Source organism: Bactrocera oleae, chromosome 3 (assembly GCF_042242935.1).
Source record: "Bactrocera oleae isolate idBacOlea1 chromosome 3, idBacOlea1, whole genome shotgun sequence".
NCBI classification, from domain to species: domain Eukaryota; kingdom Metazoa; phylum Arthropoda; class Insecta; order Diptera; family Tephritidae; genus Bactrocera; species Bactrocera oleae.
In genome coordinates this window covers 64,450,919-64,476,378 of record NC_091537.1, presented here as the reverse complement: position 1 = coordinate 64,476,378, position 25,460 = coordinate 64,450,919, and the positions used below count along the sequence as shown (strand labels likewise).

Here is a 25,460-nt window from a genome sequence, read left to right as displayed (position 1 = left end):
TGACCCCATTTTATTAATTGTTTGCTTGCACTGTGCACCTGTCTGCTCTTTATAAATATGTAAATGCACTTCGATTGGAGTTTAATAAAAATGTTAATCCATTGGACAACACGCACTGACATCACAAAGATCAATAATCGAAACATTGTTACCGTACCTGCATACAATATCTTAGATCTCGAAGTGCATCTATGCATAGAAAAATTTAATAGTGCAAAATAATTATTTTGTAGATTAAGGATAAGGCGACAAAGTTTTTGTGCTGTACGATTAAACTTACAAAAAAAGCATGCTTCTGATTGTTGTCTACATCTTGCCGTTTGAACTGATATTTTCTTTATTTCGAATTCAGTTTAATCTCATCGGTTTTAGCCTGAAGAAGGTATTTCAAAATTGGACCGAAAGGAAATATTTTAAGATTTCTCTGTTGGGTCCAATGACTCGGACTGTAATGCTTTGTCTAGAAAGCCGAAAAGTTTAATCGGTATGTTAATTTTCCTCCAGCTAAACTTACACCTTTAAAAGTCTTAATTTAAATTTTTAGAGCAGTATCTTATATCTCAACTTGTCTTCCGAATTGAATGAGCATCTACCACCTATGACAGGTTAGACTGCAGACTTCGTTGGGGAAAAGAAAAGTGTATTAATCTGCGGTCAGAGGGAAAATTTTAAAAGCCGTTAGTTTGATGAAAAGCTACATATGCATTTGGTCTAGATATTTTTGTTTGTGGTGGGTTAACGAAAATTTTATTAAATTTTCGTAAGCCATTGAAAGGACTTTATACTATGGAAAAACGAAGAAGCAAGTCAACAAGGCTTTTAATCAAAAATGTTAAAAACTATTTTATTATTTATGCAACTAGATTAAATTTTTTTGAACGTAGGTCTTTGATCAGAAGCTTATAGAACGTCATTATTTACTGAAGATTTAGGTAAAAAACAAGAAGTAATTGCTTTATCATCAGCAAAGAAAGGATATTTGGAAAGTTAAGGAAAAAAAAAAAACAAATGAAACAGCTGAGGAACGCGACTTACGTCTTGAGAAAAATCGTAACAGAATATATACCAAAAGAAATATAGAAACTAAAGAAGAGTGTGAATCACGGTTTCAACTAAATCGTGACAAAGAATCTTAATCACGAGCTCAGAGAAAATCCAAAAACGTACGCAAACACTGTTACCGTTACCGATCTGGCGGATCGATCACGAAAAAGAATAGATTTAAAGCTTGCGGGTGCAACTACAGTGAACATGACGATTACAGAAATCACAAGGACGTAGTGATCGGTGCAATGAACAAAGTTTGTTCACATTGTGGTGCTTTGAAGTTCGCGAAAGAATCCCCTGGAATGTGCTGTTCGAACGGTAAAGTTGTTTTGTCACCAAGAGAAAGTTTGTACGTATGCTCCTTAAAAACTCCGAAACAGCTGAAACGATTCTTAATATAATGTTTAGTTATGGTATTTTAGATGTTCCCTTCTAATCGCATTTTGCGGGCGTAACAATGGTCCGATTTCACCCATCTACGAACTCGTCCTTACTTTGTTGCTAAGGAGTACGTGTACAAAGTTTTATTACGATTTGAAATCTGGATGTCTGTCCGTCTGTCCGTCCGCCCGTCTGTCTGTCTGTCTGTCTGTCTGTCCGTGCAAGCTGTAACTTGAGTAAAAATTGAAATATCTTGATGAAACCTGGCACAAGTGTCCTTGGTGGAAACGAGAGGACGAACTCGTAGATGATAATCACACCATTGCCACGCCCACAAACCACCATTAATTGAAAACCTTTATATTGCTATAACTAAGCCACAAAAATAGATACAAAACTGTAATTTGACACAACGAATCGCAATAGCGAGTGCCCCTGTGGTTTGAAGATTTTTAAAAAGTGGACGTGCCCCCGCCTCCTAATAGGTTTAAAGTATATATATTTCCTAAACATTTCAAGCTATATCTTCCAAATTTGCACAGGACAAATCATTTCGACACCTCTTGCAGCAGCGTGAAAATAGGGGACATCGGATGATAACCACGCCAACTGCCGATATAACGGTTTTGTTAAAAACTACCAAAAGTTCGATAAGTCAATAACTAAATGCGTCAGAGACATTAAATTTTATAATTTCCAGGATGGCTCAAGGGAGCGACTTTATACTGCATATATGTATATGGGCCAATATGTGAGTTATCTTACAAGTATTATATTTATATTAAGTAAGCGTGTTTTTTCCCTAACGGTACATCTCTGCGCCTAAACTGGATTAAATTAGGTGAAAACTTGCCTGGCTCCAATTGACTTTACTATATATATATTGTTGATAGTAAGGGTATATAAGGTATTTAATGAAACTAGGAGCGCATCTGTTAATAAGATGTATTAATGTCCAAAATATAACTGAGCGTATAATGTTGGTATAATCTCTGTTATTTTATCAAATATTATTATATTATTGGTTTAGCGCCGAGCACGAACGGAGTTGGTCTAGAAATTGGTCTTAATTCATATCCCTAATATCATCAGTTCCGATCTTCTGGTTGTCGTTTTGCCCATCAACTGAATATAGTAAATTTAGCCTCTTCGGCTAAGTTTATGTCAGATATATCTCATTTGATAATGATTTTAATATAATTTACGCTAAAGGGAAGTAAAATATAGTTATACAAGTAATTGAGTCTATGACCTATAATATAACTTAAAGAAATACCAAATTTGATTGCAATTGATTCACGATCTCGTCGAATAATAAATTTTGAATTCCTTCGCAACATTTTTAAATATGAATCAACACCTGAAGCTGCTTCCCCGGCTTTGATCGTTGCAAGTTGCAAGAGTATAAAATGTTCGGTTTACCTGAACTTTCGCCTTCCTTATATTCCTGACTTGATTATTAATTAATTTTTCCATTTTGGAAATACTCTTGGGAGTCGAATTTATTATTGGATAATGATATCAAAGCACTATGCTACATGAATTTTATGTTAGTGTAGGGTAGTCGTTACCTAAGTTCTTAATTAATAGTAAATACATAAATTAATGCATTTTTCGGTTTCAAGTTATTGTAATAAGCAAAGAAATGTATTTTATATTTTTTATTCATTTTACGAATGTATTAATAATTTAAAAAAACAAGATAAACTTTTAATCCAAATGTAAAATTTGTTTAGACCATAGCAAACTGTTTCAGCACACCCAATATAAAGAAAAAAGTTATCAATTGGCAGACATCCTTAACTGTAAAATCTATTTAACAAATTACTAATCTTCAGTTAATGGATACTTTTACTAACTGAGTTAAATGATTTCCCCGCTGTTTAATTCATTACATTTATTGAAAACATATTTTGAAACTAATTATGATTTTTAATATTTAACTTTTGCACGATTTTGAAGAACATCAATAATTTATATTATAAAGTATATATCCGCATTTGCCTTTGCTTTTTGTGGTCGACAAATTGACGCTGCAACAGTTAAATGTTTTTTTCGGACTTTCTTTATTTAAAAGATTTCAATAATTCACTTAATCTGAGTTTTTCAGCAATTAATATAAATTGACAATGAAGCATAAACGTGATTTAAACCGCTATAAACGTCGTTATTTGAATGTGTTTACTCATTAATCGCACATTTCAAGCGCCAAATTTTTTAGTGCCAGACCAAATGACCTAAATGTGAGCCCTTTATCCCTACAAACTGCTCTATCTTCATTACTTATTTATAGACTTTCGGCATAGATTATTTACGCTCACTTCTGAATCTCTGTTTTGTTGTTGTTTTCTCTTTTTTCTCTAAATCTCTTTTTATTTTAGCATAAATCCACCGACAATTTATAAATATTTAAATTTGATAAATATTTTTATTTGTATCATAATAATTTTTCACTACTAAAATATTCATTATTCATGGCTGCTGTGAACTGCTTCGCACTATTGCTTTAGCAGTGACAGCATTTTTGTACCACACAAATACTGGGCCATTAATTTTTGATATTTTCCGATTTTTTCCCCGAATTTATGAATGTTAGTGCTCGCACGCCTAGACATACACAAGCATACGTATAAACTTTATGTTTATTTGTATGAAATATTATTTCCAAACCGTTATGTTATGTCCACTTCGGTCGGTGCACACAAGCGTTTTTCAATCAACAAGACATTTCCATTTTATTTATTCAAAATACATACATGTGTGTGTGTATGGCTTTTCGAAATTAAGGCATTTCAATTTGAAAAAGTAAGGCCTGCGTATAAATGATATTCAAATTGCACATTTGACATTTTTATGACTGCTCAGCAGTTTTCGGTTGTTGCGGCTGCACCAAAGTCAAAGTCATCCAATATTTCTTTTTGTTTTTAATATCTATTAGAATTTACGTGTTCTGTACTATGTGTGTATGCCTGTGTATGTTTGTAAGCTATAATTCTTTTTCAAACATTCACCATTGTGCCGCCCCTTTGTGAGTGTTCACACCTCTTTGTACGCTACTTCCCGCGCAGTGCATGCCTACTACGTAGCTACATAGAGGCGTCATTGTGTACTTTCAATTCCTCCAGCACGATACCTGGTTGGATACCTGGCATTGTGTCGCCGTATTTCGACATGTTTATGTTGACAATTCCCTCACCCCCATACCAATCTTCATTTTGGTGCGGCACCTAGGGCTTGTTGCTTCAACAATTCGGCTTGTTTGAATTTGTCGAATAAAATATCAAAGAATGTTTGTATCGCTGAAAGAGCAATGATCACATCCTCAAAATCCATGTGACGCCATATATCCATGTTTTTATACTTGTGTGTGTGGTTTTGTAAAAATAGGTGAAATATTGAGCACAACAACACAACAAAAATCAGATATGTAAAACGTTTTAATTAATGGCAACAAGCGGCGTTGACATCCCGTCACATCAGCGCTTTGGCCTTGGTTTTCCTTCGCTTTACAATAACAGTACCGAAACGTTGCAGCCAAAGAGACATTTAAGCGAATGCCAAACAGCTTCTCCTTGTTTAAATATTTCTATAAATTTATCTATATATCTTTTTTTGATTTTATTGTCATCCCAGTTTGGTGGCTTTCTTTCTCTCATAAAATACCAAAACATGATTGAGGCGGTACCCCGGTGCTGCGCATATTCACCTCGTTTGTCATTTTATTTATAGCATCGTCCATTGTAATATTGTTTGTTGCAGGTGTTATATGGAAAACTTATCTTTCTTACAATGTATTGAACGGTTCGTAGAGAATTTTAGCGTTTCTCCATATATTTGCATTAGCATAATCCTGCACCAAATCAATATATTTTCTTAAATGGTGTAAGTGAATTTTCGGAACTATATTTGAAATATGTCTTGCTATTTCAAATAGTAACGTAAAAGGTTAGAATAGCCCTTAATGTTATATTTATAGTATAATATTTTTAACGGTAATACTAAATTACCCTTATAATAAGATAAATAAATGTTTGAATTTCAATAAAAATATAATTTATTACTCTTCAGCTTTTAATCGGTTCAGAATCGCTTTAAAATAAATATGTAGTAGAAAGATAATTGATGTAAAAGTTTAATCAACAAAATTTGGTAAGCACTGCTTAATATGTGACGATTAGTTCTTTATTATTTCTTCATATTAAAATCATATAGTTATTGCAAATCATAAGAAGGTTTTAAAGTGTACGAGCTTTTAACATCTCTTAAATCAGATCTGCAATCAGTTATGCATGGAAAAATTCAGAAAAGGTCCCTCAAACTAATTTTCAATCCTTTCTTCTATGTAAACGCCTCAATTACACTTTTTAAGAGAGCGCCGCCGTCGTTTTTTATTGTCAAGATGTTGGCAATTAAAGTAAAGGGTGTTTTTTTAGAGGTATAGAACTTTAAATTGCAATAAAACAACGATAGATTATTCGACTGACATCAATTTTATTTATCCAAAAGATAATCTTAGGGCATTACTTTTTAAATATGAGTCTAGCTCTGTTAAATCACAAGGTCTTGGAGGCCAATTCACAGGTCCAAAACGTGAAATTAGGCGGTCACCAAACGTGTCTTTCAATAAATCGATTGTGGCACAAGCTGTGTGATATGTTGCGCCGTCTTGTTGGAACCACAGCTCCTGGACATCATGATTCTTCAATTCAGGAATGAAAAAGTTAGTAATCATGGCTCTATACCGATCACCATTGACTGTAACGTTCTGGCCATCATCGTTTTTAAAGAAGTACGGACCAATGATTCCACCAGCCCATAAAGCGCACCAAATAGTCAGTTTTTCTGGATGTAACGGTGTTTCAACATACACTTGAGGATTAGCTTCACTCCAACCAGAAGTGCGCTCGAGGATAAAATGAATGTAGTGCGCGATACGTATTCCGCACAGAACCATTATTTTCGAAATAAAAGTACACTATTGGCAAGCGTTGTTCAGGCGGGAGTCTATTCATGATAACTTGCCAAACCAAACTGAGAATAAATCACTTAACAGCTGTTAAATCGGTCGCCATCTTGAACAGTAATAACAACTTAAAGTTCTATACCTCGAAAAAATCACCCTTTACTAAGTAAAACCATTCCTAATTCGAGGCTGAGGTGTTGCCATCAAAGACTGTTCAGGAATCTATAAATATACCCTGTAAAGAAAATATTAAGTTTGATACGCAATTTGTAACACCCAGAAGAGAATGTAATAAATAAATGATCAGCATGACGATCTGAGTCGATCTGGTCTGTCTGTCCGACTCTGCTCATTTGCCGAAACCGCTGATATCGTACCACTATAGCATATAGCTGCCATACCAACTAATCGATCAAAATCAAAATATAGATCATTGGTTTTTTCTTTATTATGTATCTTTAATTCCTGAAGTTGATCATATCAAACAAAGTGTCTAGAAAGAACTAGCAAAACGTTTGTTGTTAGAATCCAACCGTAATTGGTTACGTTTTACGGTGGAAAGCCAATTGTCAAAAATATCCGTTAAATTTTGGAACTCGTCGAGACCGACCGTCATGTAAGGTCTGTTTCAATTACCCAGGAGTTAATCATTTCACAAAAAACCTTTTGCAACCGTTGAAAAGAGGTTTCATACAAAAAGTGTTATCGCAAATAACCTCAACGTCGATTTATTTCTAAAGCGGAGGGTTACTGGTGATGAAAAGTGAATCACTGACTACAACTTTGGCCAATAAGAAGGAATTGTGTTTCATCAGCAAAACACCAGGCCACACATCGTTTGTGGCTCACTACTGGAGGTTTAGTTAGAGCTTAGTCAATTCATACCATCCCAGAGATAAAATTTAGTGTCTCTGGCGTGTTTAGTGCTTGATTTATCGCGCTTTTTGTAGTTGTTAACAGTACCGTTATATGAGGAGAAGGCGGGGATGTCACCTGGTTTCACCCATTTTCACACTGTCGATAGAGGTGCCACGCTTGTTTTCAGTGAATTTTATTATTGTAGCTTAAGCGCCTTAGAAGATATGCACATTAAACCTGATAGGGGGCGGGACCATGCCCACTTAAAAAAAATTTAGCATCAGATGCCCCTCTCTAATGTGATCCTGTATACCAAATAACAGTCTGTATTATTGTGGAGCTCAGTTATGGCAATTTATTTGTTTTTGATTAAGGCGTTTTGTGGGCGTGGCAGTGGTCCGGTTACACCTATCTGCAGTACAAACCGTTTTACGGTACCAAGAAACATGTGTACCAAGTTTCATAAAGATATCTCAATTTTTACTCAAGGTACAGCTTGCACGGACGGACGGACAGTCACCCGGATTTTAACTCGTCTCTTCAGCCTGATCATTTATATACAAGTATATATAACGCTATATCTAACTCGATTAGTTTTAGGTGATACAAACAACCGTTAGGTGAATAAAAATATTATGCTCTATAGCAACAGGTTGCGAGAGTATAAAAACAAATTATAATTGTTTCTCCATCAAGGAGTGCAATAATATTATAGCCCGCTATTGGGAATTCTTCATGAGGTAAAGCCCAGGTATCGGCCAAGCACAGAATATCAGCAAAAGAAAATAAGCTCATCTGATCTGACATCTTTAATATGATTGTTTAGGCTCTTTACATTTTGGTAATAAATATCCAGGCGTTGTTCCGATTTTTCAGTTAAAAACCTATAGCATGTTGTCAATTCTCCTTCTGTTCTAAATATATTAAGTTAAAACTCCACTGGGATGTCCAAAGGAGTTGGGAGGAGAAAATGTCCCGATTATATATAATCCATTGGCACTTGTGGCTCTGCTACATCCTACATACAACTACACAATACTTGTATAAAGCTGACCTGCTTACTCTACCCTCTAAATGAACAGTAATTTGAGTGTATGTTCCACCTTGGCTTTTATGTATAGTGATAGTTTCAGCTGAAATAACCGGGAGCTGTCTACGTTCTATCGTCTTTTGCTCATGTCGCTAGTACTGGAATGATCGGACCACGCTTGTGATTGGTGTCCAATCTGCATTGCGACTGTGAGGCTGCTTGGAACGTACAAAGCTTCCAACTCTTGATTCTGCGAATTTTATCCATAGTCGCACCACTGAATTTTCAGGTCCATGAGATTCGCAATCAACTTGCATTAGTTTTCCGGTAGCACTTTATCTTGAAGTCTTGAGCTGCAATGTATGAAGCATTCCTTGTGTTTCCGATGGTTTAAACATTTCACAGCTTCTAATATGTGAATTCTGTTGCGTTCTGTTAAGAAATTTTACTTAATTGCATCCTTCGCAGTCGAAATAAACTCCTCGGTCATCGTGTTCGCCAGTTTTGATATATCGAAATTATTTTTTATATCATTAAAGGTCTTTTCCCTGATTTTGAGGTATTGGATCTCGGTATGTGTCATATTTCCCCCTGACATGTTATTTCGGTAAGTTCAATGTTCTGAAATTGATCCCAAAACGGTTTCCTGTAATTGCACTGTAATGATAATTCCTATTTGGTGCAAATATCCATCGATCTCCTACTGGTGGCAGCTGTTTTAAGTCATCAAACACCAAATTTCGTCAATTATTATAGTGTTCAATGTATCACTATTAAGTGGTCAATCTCGACCATGCCTGTGTTTTGATACTGAATGAATTCCAGTAAGTCCAAATCATCCCCATCGGTTGTGATGTATCAGTCGATGAATGTTTCAACTTCAGTTTTGTTGATCATTCCATCACTTTCCACTTGTGGTGCGTATAACCAGTACATGCCATGGCAATGTGCTGATCCCCTATCCTGGAATTCAATGCTGTAATAGTAACGGACTAAGTAATGATCTCCAAACAGTCCGTTTTAAAATAATTTTAAATTAATTTATTTGTAGAAATCGATTGTCGAAATATCTCGAACATGTAACTGGATCTGTTCTTATCAGCCTTGCCTATTCTGAAATGTCTACTTTATCCAACCGTCTCGTCAATATGACCAACATCTCCGGCCATTTTGTATCTGCATTGTTATAAAAAATGTTGGCAATCCAAACTGACGGACCATGGCTAAAAGTTTCTTCTTTTCAGCTTCCCAATGTGCAGGTGAGGATCGAAGTTCTTTGAGTTTATGATAGCTGCCATCATGTTGGATAACGTTGCTGACAAAGTTTTCATCCCTAACGTTTGCAACTCGTAGAATTTATAAAGATACAAAAGCACGTCCACGCGCACGAATCGTCGATCATAGCGTCACATTTCAAAGCGAGCAATTTTACTGTAAGTTATGGATGTCCTCTTCTTTCCGCAGTAAATCGTTGGATATGACAACTGCTGAGCATCGTGCATTGTAACGTCCCTTGAACATCTCCTTCTCCTCGCGCCACTGCAACCCTTCCAATGGATCTGATTTCAACGGGTACATTAAAGTCTCCTGACCACCTGGATTAAATTCTTCATTCATTTCAAGCCTGTCGTTTTTCCAAGTGCCACCACAACGGGCGCATATTTCAGTGGGCCTTTTCTTCATCATTAATCCGTATATATCAAAGCTACTGATCTTCTGATATTCCTCCTGGATTGTCTTTCGCTTTCCAGCTGACGATTTGTGGGATCCGACATGTTATATGTAGTTGAACTCTTTCCAGGATTGATTCCTGTACGTTTGCAAGTGGTCTGGTTTGAGAAGAATTTAAAAATTGCTCACGTCGTCTTTTTATCGGATCATCTCGACGACTTCTCCGCAATGCTGCATCTCGTTGCCTTTTCTCGTCTCTTATACAATAATTGGATTATTACGCCGTACAGAACGTTCCATTGTGTTGCGCTACCGCTCTGCTGCTCTATATTCAGGATCCGTTCGTCTGATAGAGCGTTCCAAGGTTTTTCGGTTTTACTCAAATTCAAAATACGCAAAAACAAAAACAGTTAAAAAAAAATAATATAAAATATTAGTAATTATAATATTGAAAAAAAAAATGCTGATATTTAAAAATGATTTTTGCTTTCCGTTTATTTGTAAAGTTATGTTGTTGAAAGTTTAAGCACGCGGTGAGGTACACGCTATTTATTGAATATTTTAGAACTCCTACTTCAAACCTGTAAACTCTTTTGCTGTTCTTGGAATTACCTAGTAGTTTTCTTGGAAATAGTAACGCGTTAATTACACCCGCTCTATGCTCAAACGGGAGTTAAAGGAAATATTATATACTTAATATTTCAAAAGAGGTATTTTAGGAGTTTTTTTCCTATGTTTTATATTATATAAACCACCTATCCTTCAACCTATGTTTGTTTGTTTCATAAATACTGTTTATTTTAAAACTGGACGCTTATATTTATAATGTTATGCCGTGTTACTATTAATTGATAATGATATATGTGGAATAATTAGGCATTTATTTATTATATGGCTAATTATTATAAATATGGGTTTCATAATTGTTTAGCACCATACTCGTCTTTGTCTATTCTTAACATAATTTTCGACTTATTTGTCTCAATCAGTTAGATGGCATTCTTTACTATTCTATTTGTACAAGTCAAAAACGTTTCCGCTGATATATCATAACTTTAATCATCTGTTTATAATCTACTATATATAACACGACTCATTATGCAATGCAAATTATCAGGGAATATTGATTAGTTCCGCTACTCGCTAATTATAGAAAAAAAGATTTCCTTGAATATTACTCTATAATTATATAATATTATTATATAATATAATCAAATTTGCTGAAGATATCTTGGGAAATAAAAAAGTTTTCAATACCTAAACTTGATTCCGATCTTTCAGTTAGTTGTAGTAGCCCAGGGTTACTGTTCGATTCGCTGAAGAGTACCGCTTGGTGAATCGAAGATAACTAATGAAGGGTACCAGAGTAATTCACGTATGTTTCCAAACTTACAAGCAATAATAATCAGGTGAAGTTGTAGTCGATAGTCCTCCCGGTATTTAGACCCTTTCTAATTTCATTCACAACATTTGGCGCCAAAATGTGAGTTTTATATAGACTTACTCACTCAATCACTTTCGTTGTGCGCCAGGCATCACATGTGGACATAAAGTGGGGCAGGCTCAGCAGGATTCGATTTGAAAATAAACTTTAATGAGTTCTGCAGCACATTAGCCTGTCGGTGGCGCTCGTCGAACTACCAAAAATAAAATATAATAAAAATAACAACAAAATTTGATGCGACAATTGATTTACAACGCGAAAAAAAGAATGGAGAACAGAAATTAGGAAAGCACACACGCACAATTACGTCGGTTTGTTTATTTCTGCACCTCTGGGCGCTGTTGCCGTTACGGGAAGTGGTGAGTATACGCGACCGATTCCTCCCCGCCTCTTTCCAAAAGTCATTTGATGTTGCATGCAACGTTGCAGCGTTGGCCTCCATTACTAGAAGAGTGCATTTGCATTGCGTTGAAAATTATTATTAAATGAGAAATAAATACATACATACATAAAGGCATTGCTATTATCTTCATTGTTGGTGTGATGTTGTTTGCTGCAGCTATTACTGCCGCCGGGATTTGTATGTCTAACAATCACCAGTAATGACAACAAACAAGATGGCAAATGTAACAAGTAAGGAAGGGCTAAGTACGTGTGTAACCGATTATTTCATACTCTTCCAACTTGCAGAAAACAAAGACGAAGGAGCACCTTCAAGTTTTGATAAACCTTTATATCAAACTAAGGAAAAGTTTGGCACAAGTTATAGTGCGCTTTTGACAATTTTTGGACTTAAGATGAAATACCTTCAGGGCACTATTTGTGCAAAGTTTTACCATAATAACTGCATTGATGTTTGATTTGTATACTGTAAAGTGAAAGAAACAGACGGAATTTAAAAGTTTGTTATATGGGAATTAAGCGTATTTGACAACCGATTTTGCATTTTTTCAGTGTATAATAGGAATGTAACCACACCAAATTTGATTGAAATCGGTTGAGTAGTTCCTGAGATATAGGATTTGACCTTAAGGTGGGCGGCACCACGCCCATTAAAAAAAAAAATTGTCGACAAGTTTCCCTGGCTACTGCATCTCCAGTACCAAGTAACAGTTTCGCCTCTTAATTTTCGGCTGAGTTGGCACTTTAAAAGTTTCCCTGTAAGGCCTTTTTGTGGGCGCGGCAATGATCCGATTCCGCCCATTTACAATACCAACTTTCCCTGTCCATTAGATAAAGTTTGCGTACAAGGTACATAAGTCGTGCAGCACACGAAGCTTAACTATGTCTGCTGTATTCTTCGGGTGGTTATCCTGTAAAAAATAGCAGCAACTTCCATGACGAAATTCTACCGATTTTGATGATGTACTCTATACATTCCATTTGGCTCACACAGTTACTAGCTATGCACCCCCATATCATTGCTTGTTCACCACTGCTCTTCACAGTATGCATCAAGATTTCCTTATCGATTGCAGTTCCCGTGTTTGTACTTTTTTATTTATTATTCTTTGTATGATAGAAAGTCGACCTATTTAAGGGTGTGTTTCTTCTTCGAAAAGTTTAACCATTATTTTCCTTTCAAAAGGGCTTATTTTTTTCTTTCAGGCGAAATTCGATGTTCTTGTTTAATAACAAAATAAATAGAAAAAAATCCTTTAAAATTGCTGCTTTTACGAAAACAAGTAAAACTATGACTTTCCGACAACTTTACATTTGGTTATTACGTAGTTCTCGTAGACTTTTTCTGCGCTGCCAAATTATTTTTTTTTTTGCAAATTTATCTACAAAACTGTGATGTCAGGCTTTCACTGTTTTAAATGCTATGGGATTATGCAATATGCTAATAATAAAGCACCTAGTATGATAATGCTCTAAAAAATTATATATAACAAGTAAGGAAGGACTAAGTTCGGATGTAACCGAACATTTTATACTCTCGCAAAGTCAAATAGTATACTCGTTTGAGATTTCTTTGTGGATTGACTGATATTTTCGGTAGAAGGTCAACTATAGGCACTAGGGTCCACTTATTTAGTACTTAGGGGCTTAAACAGTTTTGGTTCGATTTAGACAATTTTTAGCCACAAGGTGGCATACTTAAATCGCATTATTCACGCAAAGTTTTATCCTGATACAGTCATTGTTGCCTGATTTGCATAGTGGAAAGTGAAAGAATCAGATGGAATTTAAAATGGTGTTATATGGGAAGTAGGCGTAGTTGAAGTCCGATTTTGCCCATTGACATAGAAACATAAAAAGAACGTTATGCACCGAATTTGGTTGAAATCGGTTAAGCAGATCTCAAGATATGGGTTTTCACCTAAAAGTGGGCTGTGCCACGCCCACTGTCTAATTTTGAACGCGGTTCCTAAAAAATCATCTCATACCATCCCAGAGATAAAATTTAATGTCGCGCTTTTAGTAGTTTTTAACAGTACTGTTATATGGGGAGTGGGCGGAGTTGCCACCCGATTTCAACTATTTTCACACCGTCAATAGAAGTGCTAAAAACGTTTGCTTCTAGTGAATTTTGTTATTATAGCATTAGCGGTTTAGGAGATATGCACATTAAACCTATTAGAGGCGGGACCACGCCCACTTTAAAAAAATTGTGACTGCAGATGCCCCTCCCTAATGTGATCCTGTGTACCAAATAACAGTCTTGTATCTTATTGCGGAGCTTAGTTATGGCAATTTATTTGTTTTTGATTAATGGTGTTTTGTGGCCGTGGCAGTGGTCCGATTACGCCTATCTGCAATACCAACCGTCTCACGGTACCAAGAAACATGTCTACCAAGTTTCATAAAGATATCACAATTTTTACTCAAGTTACAGCTTGCACAGACGGACGGACAGACAGACAGTCACCCGGATTTCAACTCGTCTTTTCACCCTGATCATTTATATATACATAACCCTATATCTAACTCGATTAGTTTTAGGTGATACAAACAACCGTTAGGTGAACAAAACTATTATACTCTGTAGCAACAGGTTGCGAGAGTATAATAAAAGTTAATTTTTTACAAAAGCAAATAAGATATTAGCGTGTACGCAGATTTTTTCTGGCGAGTGTATATAACCCTCTCTCTATCTCGATTGGTTTTAGGTGATACAAACAACCGTAAGGTGAACAAAACTATTATACTCTGTAACAAGATTATAAAAAAGTTCCGGATTCGCTTTCGTTTTTCTTTTTTTTTTTTTTTGATTATAGAAATGGGTAGTGACTCATGTTGTTGGTGTGAAATGAGGTGAAGGAAAATGTGGGAATATTTATTTGCCCTTTATTGTAATTCTGTGTGCCTTTAGCAAATACAACATTTTAAAATAAAAACGTACAATATATTCTAAATTGCTCCTGTGCCTTTGCTGCCGTGCGTTTAAGCATAGATGTGGCTAATAACATTTAAGATGCGTGTACATGCGTATGTAAATCTGTTAGTATATTTAATATTTTATTTGCATCTACGACATGTACAAATCTGTGTTGCAAGTAGTTTTTATAGTCGAGTATTTTCATAAATTTACGTATTTATTTTTGTTGTAGGACTTGAATTATACATGCAGATTGTTTTGTCAGTACATTGGAAAAGTGGATCTTGAGAATTTTTGAAATTAATTGGTCAACACAATCAAGAAAAACGTTATATCGGCTGCCCTTAGGCTATAATAAACTTCACAGGATTAAATCTATGCCAAATTTCGTTAAGAAATATTGTCAAATCATCAGTTTGTATGGCAGTGGTCCGATATCAGCGGTTCCTGCAAATGAGCAGCGTCTTGATGAGAAATACAGATGTGTGCAAAAGTTTAAATCGGTATATCAACATTTAAAAGACTGGTTAGCGTATATACATACAGACAGAAGGACAGTATGTTAGGAAAGGTTAAGTGGAGGTAGAATCAAATATTAAATAATCTAGTATGGTATGGGAGTACTTCGAATATAATCGAAGACTCTCTCTTGAAAATTACAGACGATTTGAATCGATATAAAAAGTGAACACATAGCACAAAGTTCGATGTTTGGTTTGTCTCTAGTTTCAAATCTCTGGTTTTTAGTATCGTTTAATTATTAGTCCTCAAATTCGATAATAAATGATAGAGTATTTTTCCAAAATGCTTCATGCGAAGATAGCACTTTCAAACGGTTGGGGACTAAACCTTACAAATTTACTAAATTAAACCTGAAATAAATTATTTCTTTAATTACAAAACGACAAACAATACATGTTTTGATATATAAGTAGGTTTTAATTTGAGCAAAAAAAAAAAACAAAAAAATTGCAAATATTCATTATCATAAAAAATCGGAATTAACCAATCATCATGAATGCTTAGATCATCGAAAAAGGACTAACATGACATTATCTTTTGTATGCCGATTCTAAATTATTGATTATTTCATTTTAAAATCGCAACAATAATCATTATTTACAGCAGCTCAATGGAACGTATATTGGTTATATGTCGTGAAAAATAAAAAGTCAATGTTAAAACATATCTTACATAAAATAATCCGTTTCCTTACATATTTTTTGTATTTTCATTTTATTTCATTATTTTTTCAGGTAAGAGTTTCTACGATTTAAACTACGCCAAGATATGCAATGCCTTTAAAAAAATTAAATTATATGGTAAGTTAGTGATATAAGCCAGATGTTATCAATCCGCACGATTTCCAAGTCCAGGGATTTTCAGCGCTCTAGCGCTCTAAGACTCAGAACTGAATACCTAAAGCCCTTGAAAATATGGTGTATTCTACATATAATTTTAAATTATGGTTTAATAAAACGCTTTTAAACGTTGTTGTAAATTTATTACAGGAGTATTATGTAGCAGGCTTTCAACACTTTTAATAGTCACAATTTTGAAGTTATATTTATTCTGCCAACGCTCATTATGACCTCATTCCGCAGAATACTAGTCTTCTACTTTATTTCTGCATCATCAAGAACAGATTGCTGCGCCTTCAACTCAGTTCAAGTACGTAAGCGTATCCTGTGTATCAGAGTGCGCGGGTATTTGTGGTAAGCAATTAAAATAAAAGTCGGTTTGAGGTTAAGATCGACGCCTTTTCTGGCATCGTAATAAATTCAAACACCAAAAAAAATTTATGTGAATTATTGAAATTGCAGCCGGAGCCACGACTCTTCTCGCTTTGTGCCAAAGATTTTTAATTCCAGAGTAGAGCTGCGCGTCTTTTATTGCTGCTTTTGCTATCAAGTACATTGTTCTCGCGCTGCTGCATCGTCAAGTGTACGGCGTGTAGGCACAAAAGCTGGCCACGAGCTGCGGCCGAGTGGAACCCCAAGAAAAGCACAGTCATAACTGAGCTACATAATAAATCTTAAGTGCTAAGCTAAACCGACAAATCGCGACTCACCAGCTACCGAAGCCACTATCTTCCTTTTGCTCTTTCACTGGCGTCCTATATTTCACCAAAGCGTTTTGCTTTGCGCTCGATCGCGCACCTACGATTTTATGAATTGTACGAGTTCACTTCTTCAACTGCTGTTGTGGTTGGGGGAAGCAACGCTCAGACTTGCGGTGGCTTTCGACGCTGCCAGCGTATTTTATATTCTTTATTTATGTGCAGTTTTCCGAGTTTTGTGTGGGTATTTTCTTTGGACTTATGAGGTTTTCTACCGCCAAATGCTTGTATATAATAAAAAAAATACATATAACAAGCACTTTACAAAATATAATATTATATATTGTATGAATGTGTATATTCGTATAAACTTAATTAAGTATTATTGTTTAGAGATCTGGTCTTTAAATTTCTTCTCTGGATTTACGACCCTATTATGTGAGGCTAATGGAGTATACATATGTCTACTTGCCCTGGCTAACATAACATAATTTTGCATTGCGGTTGGATACTGAAGCTAATATACTTGAAAACATAGATGACAATCCTTAGTTCACATTTTAGAGATGCATTACGCTTAAAGTAGTTGGCAGCGTTGGTCAAATTAGTGCAAAAGTAAGTGAAATAAAATATGAAGGAATGGAAAACAATGACATTTTTGATAAAAACTAATAAAAGTGATATAACTCAATAAATAAAAGCGTCAGAGAAATAAAATTTTGCACCCGAGATGATATGAAAAGGCTTTATATAGGAGCCAATATCATAATAAAATTGGTGTGGCACTGCCCATCTTTAGGTGAAAACCCATATCGTGATCTGCTCAGCCAATTTCAGCCAAATTGAACACATAACATTACCCTGACATTTTTATGTTTCAGTGGACGCAATCAATGTATCGAGATAAGGCTTTCCACGAATAGTTCTTTTAAGGTATGTCATCTTGCGTCCAAAAATTGTCAAAATCGGACCAAAACTCTTTGAGATATCGAATACGTGGACCCCCGTAACAACTGCTAACTTTTAACCCAAAAAAAAATACCGGTAACAGTCTAAGATATATGTATAATTTAAATTCGGATATAATCCTTTCCTGATAAGGGTATGTCTACAAGTATTTGTCAAGAGTGAGTTCAATCGGGACAAAACTTTCCTTAGCCTTATATACTTGTACATAATCTAAAGACTTTCGTAGTTTTTTTTCGCATATCTCGGCCAATATGTGAGTTATCATAATTAAATTGAGTGAGCGTTTTATTTTAATAACGGTGCATCTTTGTGCTTAAATTAATAAAATCGGGGGAAAACTTGCCTTAACCCCCGTATAAGTAATGTCACCATTTTCAAATCTCCGGCTGACTTTACTTCATATACAAGTATATTATTCATAGTATGTAAGGTAACTTAATGGAACTCAGGAAGCATTTTGTATTGGGAAAATTTGATAAAATCGGGTCATCACTATTCCTGTCTCCCTTATACCGAATAAGGCTTTAAAATTTCAGATCAGGTTTGTTCCGTATATATAGGTCAATATGTAAGATATCTTAGAAAAACGAACTTACAGCATAATATTGTATATGTTATAGTTATAACAAAACTTTAAATCTAAAAGCACACAAAATCAATAACTAAATTCTTCAGAGACATGAAATTTTACACCCGAGATAGTACAAAAGGGCTTTATAGCAGCCGGTGTTAAATGGACGAAGGGCGTGAGCAGCGCCCGCATTTCGTGCAAATCCATATCACGGGACCTACTCGACCAAATTCAGTATGTAATATTATCCTGACATTCGTACATTCAAAGGTGCTAATAGCAAAATCAGACAAAAAGCACGCCTACTTCCTAAATAACACAATTTTAATTTCCATCTGATTCTTTCACTTTTCAGTATACAAATCCAGAATCTATCAATGTATCCGAATAAAACTCTGTACAAGTAGTGCCCTCAAGGTATTTTATCTTACGCCCAAAAGTTGTCGAAAGGGAACCCAAACCCAAATATGTGGGTATTGTTAACTTTTTGCCGAAGTTATCGGTCAAGCTATGAAATATATTATTGAAATTCGGGGAAAATGTTTCTTTGATAATAATATACCCGTGTTTCAAAAATTGATTGAATCGGATCAGTACTTCCCATAGCACCTATACCTAATATAAAGATTTTCGAACTTCCAGTTGACTTTATACCAAACATATCGATTTTATTTTATTTTAGTGAAATTGAGAGAGCTTGTTATACCCTGAACAGGGTATATTAAGTTTGTCACGAAGTTTGTAACACCCAGAAGGAAACATCGGAAACCCTAGAAAATATATACATAAATGATCAGCATGATGAGCTGAGTCGATTTAGCCATGTCCGTCTGTATATATTAAAACTAGTCCCTCAGTGTTTAAGCTACCGGTCTAAAATTTTGGACCTGCCCTTTTCTCACTACGAAGCCGCTCATTTGTCGGAACGATATCGGACCACTATAGCTTATAGCTGCCATACAAACTGAACAATCGGGAGCAAGTCTTTGTATGGGAAACTTTTTTATTTGATGTAATATCTTCACGAAATTTGGCATGAATTACTTTCTAATGCACCTATGTAATTTCCAAAGAAACTGTTTAGATCAGAGCACTATAGTATATAGATGCCATACAAACTGAACGATCTGAATAAAGTGCTTGTATGGAAAACTCTTTTATTTGACGAGGTAACTCCACGAAATTTGGCGTACATTATTATTTAAAGCAATAGTGCAATCTCCAAAAAAATTTTATAGATCGGATGATTAAAGCATATAGCTGTCACACAAACTGAACGATCGGAATCAAGTGCTTGTATGTACAACTCTTTCAGTTGACGAGGTATCTTCACGAAATTGGGCATAGATTAATATTTAAAGCAATAATAATCTCCGAAGAAATTGTACAGATCGGATGGCTGTGACATATAGCAGTCATATTAACTGAACGATCGGAGGAAAGTGCCTGCTTCGAAAACTTTTTTACTTGACGAGGCATCTTCACAAAACATTTATGTCTGTGAAGGGTATTATAGCTTCGGTGCAACCGAAATTAACCTTTTTTCTTGTTAATTCGGGTAATTGTCTGTCCGTCCGTCTGTGCAAGCTGTAACTTGAGTAAAAATTGAGACATCTTTATGAAACTTGGTCCACATGTTTCTTGGTACCGCAAGAGGCAGCCACGCCCACAAAACGCCAGTAATCAAAAACAAATAAATTGCCATAACTAAGCTCCGCAATAAGATACAAGACTGTTATTTGGTACACATTAGGGAGAGGCATCTGCGGTTAACACTTTTTTAAAAAGTGGGCGTAGTCCCGCCCGATTTAATGTGCATATCTCTTAAACCGCTAAAGCTATAATAACAAAACTCACAGGAAGCAAATGTTTATAGCACCTTTACCTACAGTGTGAAATCGGGTGACAATCCCGCCCACTCCCCATATAACGGTACTGTTAAAAAATACTAAAAGCGCGATAAACCTAGTAACAATGATTATATCGGCGTGAATAACACGTTAAAAGTATGCCACCTTGTGACCAAACATTGTCTAAATCGAACCAAAACTGTTCAAGCCTCTAGGTACTAAATATGTGGACCCCAGTGCCTATAGTTGCCTTCTACCGAAAATATCGGTCAATCCACAAAGAAATCTCAAACGAGGATACCATTTGAATTTGCGAGAGTATAAAATATTCGGTTACATGCGAACTTAGCCCTTAATTGTTTTAGTATAATTTTCCCAGGCGGGAAGTGAAATATAGTAATAAAACTAAGAGATGCTATGATCATCATAATACGTTAATATGATACCAAATTTGATTGTAATCCATTTACGATTTCGTCGAATCATGATGTTTAACTGTTTCGAACCATTTTTTAATATTGTCAACATCTGAAGGTATTTAGCCTGATTGATTCTTACAAGTTGCAAGAGTAGAAAATGTTCGGTTGTACCCGAACTTAGCCCTTTCGTACTTGTTGTTATTAATTTAATAAATACATGTGTTTTTATATATGTCGGATCTGACCTTGCGTGTCGCGAAATTTTTGAACTAAAACGAAAGCAGTACTTACTGTACTGTACTATTTTGTTTTACTTTTTAATAAAATTTTTATTACCGCATTCGTATAGCCCGTATAGTATACACCATTTTTTTAGTATTACAGAGTTTTTGTTATCATATAAAAATTTCAGAAACTCCTTGTTTTTGGACTATTCCTCGGCCAAATCATCATAATACGAAGTTTCAGCGGAAAGTGAGTTTATGCGCGTTAGCAGGTCAGTGGTGTTGGTGGTGAAGTCGAGTTGATGGATCGATCAATTAGAAGGAAAAGGGCTTTCCCATTTACTTCTGGATGAACGAGAAATGTCCAGTTTCAGCAGCAAATTAAACTGAGCTTTTGCTGGGATTAGCTTTTAAGATGAAAGACGTCGTGCGAAGTCAGCCAAGTTTACCAACGATTTTGGTCGTGAATTTGCGAATGAGAGTGGATGATATCGCAAAGATCTTCAAATAATTGAAAATTCTAAATTCGCGTTAAAAAATTGTCGAAATCGGATCACAATTGTTCAAGCCCCCAGATACTGAATATGTGAACCCCTGTGCCTTTTTTATCGAAAATCTCGAAATACATATATATGTATGTTATTGAAATTCATAGTGAATCTTTTCTCAATAATAATATACCCTTGTGTCAAAAACAGTAAAATCGGGTCAATTAATTCCCCTAGCCCCATATACCAAATTTAAATATTTGCCAATTTACGGTTGGTCAAATGTGAGTACATATGGTATATGTAAGATATCTTAGCAAAATTAAACGAGCGAATGATACTGTTTAATATCGAAAATGCGTGAAATCTTAGTAATGCCAAAAGTTAAAGTCATCGGTTCAGACCTTCCTCTCAGTCGGGTGTTTTAGTCATTTCCAACTATAATATGGCTTAGCACTGAATAAGAATGTAATGGATTTAGGCCTTGGTTTAAACGACATAACCCTACTACAATTATGTCTGATTATCTTGTTGATTTTTTCCTCATACGCAATATATTAAATTTAGCTCCCTTGGTTGAGTTTATATCTTATTTGAGTTGATTAGATTTATTATAATATAAATATCACGAACACTAGAAAAAATATAGTAGTGATCCTACAACCTATAACATTGCATAAGTTATTAATCAATTTTAAGTTTTAAGCACCCACTGTCAATATAAAAATTTGCCAACATCTCAAAGTATTTCCCCGGCTTTGATTCTTGCTCAGAAGCATAATTCAATATTCAACAAGTAGTTCGCCGATATGTTAGATTAAGTTAGGAGGTCGATCCCAAGATGGATCTCACTTGGACAAGTTAAAACGCCTGTCCATTGTGGTACCTAAAAAACTCCTAAAAGGTGAATCAAAAGACCCTTACAAGTCGACAAAACGCTTTGTGCCTATAAAAAACTTGCTAAGACTGCCAATATCTATTTTTGCTAAGTAACCAGGTCCGCCGAAAGTGTGATTGCAGAAATGTTTCAGTCTCAGCCTAGCGAAAGCCGGACAGTGGAGGAGAAAGTGCCAGGATGTTTCCACCTCACCACTACTCTAAGCCGTATCGCATGCCCCATTGGACAGTGTCCAGTGAGAACTCCTACCATAGCGGCGAGATGCACTTTGCTCAGGGGAGAAGTTCCCCCGACCTCCTGCGATCCACTCTTGGCCAGAAGGAACTGGAGTTCGCACAGAAGTTGATTGTCGACCAGCGTCAGCTGAGTGCACGCGAGATCCATTGATCCAGAGCTAGAATGCAAGACTTTACTGGAGATCCAACTCGATCCCATTCCGAAGTGAGCGGGGCAAGCCTCCTAGCTAAGTGATCGGTTTCGCAGTTTCCAGCGATTCGGCAGTGTCCAGGCTCCCAAACGAGTTTGATGTTGAAGTAGTCAGATGCTATTCCTGGAGAGGATAGACACTCCTAGACTAGCTTTGATTACACGGTTCGCGCGCTCAGAGATAGTATTGCCGCCCTACTGTCGGAGTGGATGCTCACTTCTCTAATCGAGGCTGCACTACGTAACAGTACTTCTACCGCCAACTTGATAGCAGCCACTTCCGTCTGAAACACACTGCAGTGATCCGGTAGCCTGAAGCTAAGACTGACGGAGAGCTCCTTGCAGAAAACCCCGCATCATGTCCCTTGTCGGAATATGAGCAGAGCTTGTCGAGTAGCCTCAGTGGTACAGTGATCTAAATTTTGCGGAATGCAGCTGAAAGAGGAAAGAATTTAGGCGTGTCCTTGTTAAACCCAGCTTTCCTGAGCCTTAGAGCACACCTACCGGCAATGTCCACAGGTGCTATGTTTAAAATAGCATTAAGAGCTAACGTTGGTGAGGTCCGCAGTAGACGGTGAAATTTGCCCTTAACCATAACAACCACATCATCAGCATAGGATGTCTCCTTGAGTTCTATAAGTAGATAGTATATCACCATGATCCAGAGCAGTGGAGAGACTGCCTCTGGTCACACCGAAGGCTCCTTCGATGTTGAGAAAAGTACTCACAGCAAATTCCTTATGCTTGCGAGCTATCTCCAGCCATGACACTACATCATACAAAGCAGTGTCGACCGACCTGCCCTTGATATAGGAATGCTGCGCCCGTAACAGTTTACCCCTCGGTATTCTGCTCCTAATACAGATCCATAAGTCTCTCCAACATTTCCAACAGAAACGAGGATAGGCTGATGGATCTGAAATATTTTGCACCGACGTGAGAGCTTTTACCGGCCTTCGAAATAAACGTACCTTAACCTTTCTCCAGGCTTTCGGGACATGGCCCAATCTAAGACAGCTCGCATAGTTGGGGGCCAGGCAGCTGCTTGACATCTTCACCGTACGCTGTAGTTGCGCCGGTATAATAGCATCAGGCCTCGGGGACTTGAAAAGTTTGAAAGATTTCACCGCCCAGGTAAGGTGACGATCATGCAGAAGGTCCAAGAAGGCTGTACAGCCCTCCTTAAGCTCCCCCAGTGGCACTTCTTCATAAGAGTGATTTAGCGGAAAATGAGCATCCAGGAGTAGCTTCACCCAATTCTTCGCTGCTCGTTGTCCAACTACTATCTGCATTTCCCAGATACCCCAATGGAGGAGGAATTTTTGCAAGAACGCGCCTGAACGGTGAGGACTCATGACAACCCTCTACACCACCGCAGAAAGCTCTCCACGAGGCTCTCTTGGCTTTCTTAAACTTGGACTTGTAAATGGCCAGTTCAGTCTTGTACAATGCCCAGTCGTCACTAGAACCACTTTTACGGGCTTTGTTGAAAAGTCTTCTGCTCAAAGATCTGATATCCGTTAGCTCCGAAGTCCGCCAACTAGGTTTCACTTTGGTTTTCTGAGTTCTCAGTGGACAGGAACTTTCAAGAGTAGTTCTACTAACAGAGCTGAAACCTCGACGAATCCCTGTCGGGTGCTGTTGGAAGATCTGATCGAAGCTTCCTGCAGTACAGAACCCTCCATTCCGAAATAAAGGGAGCAGTTTCCCTTATTGCATATAGAAAGGTCTACACTGCAAATAAAATCAAAAAGTGACTCACCTCTTGCGTTGATGTTTGAGCTTCCCCAGAATGTGTGCCTTTAGGCCCCACCTAGTCGTCGTGCGGCATTTAGGCTGAGACAAGCCAGAGTTCTCCAGCACTGTCCTCCAGCCTAGCAGTGACGACATCCTCGATGCTGAAATTAGGCAAAAGAAAAACGTTAAGTTCGTTTCTGATCAATAAGCAAGCTCTGGTTCCACCTGTACTGCTTGCCGCCAGGAGCTTATGGCTTTTTGTCCTTAGACCAGAGGTACCGTTGCTGCTCAGCCACGGTTCATGGATAAGGACAACGTCGGCTTCGTCCCGTCCTAGACGAAGCAATAGATTGGCGGAGGCCGCCTTTGAGAGCTGGAGGTTAATTTAGAGGATCCTTATCCTCCAAATTCCTCTCCCGTAGTGCGAGTTACGCACCATCATCCGTACTATCGACCCCAACCTTCTCGAACAGGCGCTCGAGACAAACTGAAAATCCGCCCCCCGTGCGCACCACATCCGAGAGGATAGGGTCGATGTCCATTTTCGCGTGGGTCACTCTCCCACTCTCTTCCACCCCTGCTGCAGGCCATCCACCCTGGCTTCTGTTGGGAGTATGCTAAGAACGGCACTCTCAAAGCCATAGCTTGAGAGGAGCGAGGGACTCCTTGTTTGGGATTATCAGCGCGTGCCGATATGGTTCCTTGGTTCTCTCTGGTCTTACCACACTTCAGTCTTGGGTAGAAAGAGATGTATTGCAGTATCGCATAATCTCTTCAATTTCAGTCGGGGTAGAGGGTTCAACCGGAAGCCAGACACGAGCCCGAAATCGCAATGGGAGATCCGATTTGGCCACCGGCTTAAGCCTTGCTCCCTTTCAAACTTCCCTACCTTGGCTACCGCCTCCTTATAAAGGAATCCCGACGGTTCGTCGTATGTTTTGTGTATGCCGAGGTTCCACCCTGCACTTTCACACCTAGTTGGTCCAGGGCTGCTCCCCGCCTCGATATGATATAATAACTCCAAAAAAGGCCAACAACATGTTTTTTGGCTCTAGTCTTAGTACAACTCCTTTTTACCTATACTTTACATTTTATAATACGAG

At 37.0% G+C, this 25,460-nt stretch overlaps 1 protein-coding gene and 1 long non-coding RNA gene across 3 annotated transcripts in view; both read left to right on the top strand.

Annotated features, from left to right (window-relative positions):
* LOC118682351 (uncharacterized) overlaps nucleotides 1-15,216 on the top strand; it is a 41,062-nt gene extending 25,846 nt beyond the window's left edge. The window contains exon 2 of the long non-coding RNA XR_004978131.2: nucleotides 14,949-15,216. This is a non-coding gene — a long non-coding RNA (uncharacterized lncRNA). The remainder of the gene's footprint in view (nucleotides 1-14,948) is intronic.
* Nucleotides 1-25,460, top strand: part of dnt (tyrosine-protein kinase Dnt) — a 221,560-nt gene that overhangs the window by 116,862 nt on the left and 79,238 nt on the right. The gene's annotated exons all lie outside the window — the stretch shown is intronic.